Source organism: Lathyrus oleraceus, chromosome 3, assembly GCF_024323335.1.
Source record: "Lathyrus oleraceus cultivar Zhongwan6 chromosome 3, CAAS_Psat_ZW6_1.0, whole genome shotgun sequence".
Taxonomy (NCBI): domain Eukaryota; kingdom Viridiplantae; phylum Streptophyta; class Magnoliopsida; order Fabales; family Fabaceae; genus Lathyrus; species Lathyrus oleraceus.
This window is the reverse complement of record NC_066581.1, coordinates 260,614,372-260,617,471: the sequence shown is the minus strand read 5'-3', so window position 1 is coordinate 260,617,471 and position 3,100 is coordinate 260,614,372. Positions and strand designations below refer to the sequence as shown.

Genomic DNA, 3,100 nt, shown 5'->3' with positions numbered 1-3,100 from the left:
GCGCCGTTGCCGGGGACTTTTATTTAGTCGATATCGTAACTCTTCTGTTACACTGTAGAGACTAAGGCAATTTTTTTCCCTTCTTTTTCACTGATTTGTATGCCACACACTCGCTCACAAGGCGAGCCGTACTACTTACGAATCAACGGCGTTGAACGATATCTCCGATTATTACGACGGATTCGGGAGTATCGTGCTAGAAACAATCTTCCTCCAATCGAAATTCCTGATCTCAAAAATTTTCTTCCTTCGACGATACCAGCGATGGCCGAACCAGCGCGTGCTCTTCGAGATTATGCTGCTCCATCGCAAGATGAGCCGCATTCGAGTATTGCTCCACCCGCAATCGAAGCGAACAACTTCAAACTTAAACCTTTGTTGTTGCAGGCAATGCAACAGAATCAATTTTCTGGAAATCCTACCGAGGATCCAAACCTTCATTTATCCGTATTTGTCCAATAGCTGACACTGTTAAAGCTAATGGTGTCACTTCAGAGGCAATTCGACTTCGTCTCTTTCCTTTCTCGTTAAGAGATAAAGCTAGAAGATGGCTTCAGTCTCTTCCTTCCAACTCGGTCACCACATGGAATGAGTTGAAGAAAGTCTTTCTTGCCTGATATTTTCCCCCAAGCAAAACAACTATGTTGAGAGCCCAGATAAATGGATTTAAGCAAAAAGACAACGAGTCTCTTTTCGAAGCATGGGAAAGATACAAGGACATGATTAGACTTTGCCCACACCATGGTTTAGAGGACTGGTTAGTAATTCATACCTTCTACAATGGTCTCTTATACAACACGAGGTTAACAATAGACGCCGCTGCCGGTGGTGCGCTTATGGATAAACCTTACGCCGACGCTTATCAACTTATCGAGAGCATGGCCCAAAATCATTATCAGTGGGGAAGCGATCGAACAATGGTAGAAAAACCTCAAACAAAAGGGGGCATGTACGAGATAAGTAGCCTTGATCATGTTAATGCAAAAGTGGATGCTCTTGCCCAAAAAATTGAAAGTTTAAATGTATCACCTCCAGCCACCGTGGTTGCAGTAACTCAAAATTGTGAAGTCTGTGGAATTCAAGGTCACACTCCTACAGATTGTCAACTCCTAACAGGAATCCAAGCAGAGCAGGTGAACTATGCTCAAGGAAATCCTTACTCGCATACCTATAACTCAAACTGGAAGAACCATCCTAATTTCTCATATAAAAGTAATAATGCTTTATACGCACCAGGTCAAGCTCCCAGTCAAGCTCCAGCTATACCTCCTGGATATCAAAAGCTGACCCCATCTACACCTAACAATAACGTTCCTAGGAAATCTAATTTGGAAATCATGATGGAGAACTTCATAGCTTCTCAACAGCAAACCAATAAAGAGTTCTTAAACCAGAATGTACACACTAGCTAACAGATTAAACAACTAGCAAGTAAAGTGGATGCCCTGGCTACCCATAACAAAATGCTGGAAACACAAATCTCGCAAGTAGCTCAACAACAAGCGCCTACTGCTGCCCCAACTGGTACATTTCCTGGACAACCCCAACCTAATCTGAAAGGCCACGCTCATGCAATTATATTACGAAGTGGTACAGAGGTAGAAGGACCATCTGACCCAAGGATTGAGAACCAAAACTCTAAAAAGTCAACTGAGGAAGAAAGTAAACCTAAGGAAAAGAAAGAGTGTAATAAGGAAACTGTAGAAAAAAAAGAACCTTATGTACCTCCACCGCCTTACAAACCACCTATCCCTTATCCTCAAAGGCTAATTAAAACCAAAGACGCGGGCCAATTTAAAAATTTTGTCGACGTACTGAAACAATTAAACGTCACGATTCCTTTTACAGAAGCTATTACACAGATGCCCTCATATGCTAAGTTCTTAAAAGAAATTTTATCTAATAAAAGGAAACTTGAAGATAGCGAAACCGTTACACTCACTGCTGAGTGTAGCGCAATAATCCAGAATATGCCTCCTAAACTTAAAGATCCTGGTAGTTTCTCTATACCCTGTCATATAGGAAAATTTGTCATAGATAAAGCTTTATGCGATTTAGGAGCCGGTATCAGTGTTATGCCCTTGTCCATATGCAAGAAACTTGAAATGGGAGAATTAAGACCAACTAAAATGTCTGTGCAAGTAGCAGATCGTTCCGTTAGATATCCCGTAGGAATTCTTAAAAACGTTCCCGTGCGCATAGGTCAATTCTACATCCCCACCGATTTTATAATTATGGACATAAGAGAAGATGAAGTTACCCCCATTATATTGGGAAGACCCTTCTTAGCAACCGCCGGTGCTATCATAGACGTAAAACGATGACGACTCACTTTCGAAGTAGGAGAAGAGAAAATTGAGTTCATTCTTTCCAAATTTTTGAAAGCACCTGTAATAGAAGACACATGTTACTTCATGGATATCATCGATGAATGCATAAAAGAAACAGAATTAGAAAATGACGATTTGTCCGACTATCGTGTAGAAGACAGACTGAACCAATGTTTAGCAATAACATCGGATCCTACGCAATGCCTTAAGAAACCAACCCTCGACCTGAAAACACTTCCCAAAAATCTGAGATATGAATTCCTAGACTTAGAACTTGAACGACCAGTGATAGTCAATGCAGACCTAGGAAAACTTGAAACCGAAAAACTCCTACATATCTTAAGAAAATATCCAACCGCACTAGGATACAACATCACCGATCTTAAAGGGATAAGTCCTTCTATTTGTATGCACCGCATCATGCTAGAAGAAGACTGTAAAACTTCTAGGGAACATCAGAGGAGACTAAACCCGATCATGAGTGAGGTAGTGAAGAAGGAAGTAACGAAGTTATTAGAGGCGGATATCATATATCCTATATCCGATAGCAAATGGGTTAGTCCTATACACGTAGTACCGAAGAAAGGAGGTATAACAGTGATCGAAAATGAAAAAGGAGAAACTATAACCAAACGAATTGAATCGGGATGGAGAATGTGCATTGACTACAGAAAGTTAAACAAAGCAACCCAAAAAGATCATTTTCCTTTACCATTCATAGACCAGATGTTAGAGCGACTAGCCAAGCATTCTCATTTCTACTATCTAGA

At 40.7% G+C, this 3,100-nt stretch overlaps 1 non-coding gene across 1 annotated transcript; it reads right to left on the bottom strand.

The window, feature by feature from the left end:
* Window positions 1-641: 641 nt before the first annotated feature.
* On the bottom strand, window positions 642-748 carry LOC127133584 (small nucleolar RNA R71). The gene has a single exon (XR_007807539.1). It is a non-coding gene; the product is annotated as a small nucleolar RNA R71 (small nucleolar RNA).
* Window positions 749-3,100: the final 2,352 nt, after the last annotated feature.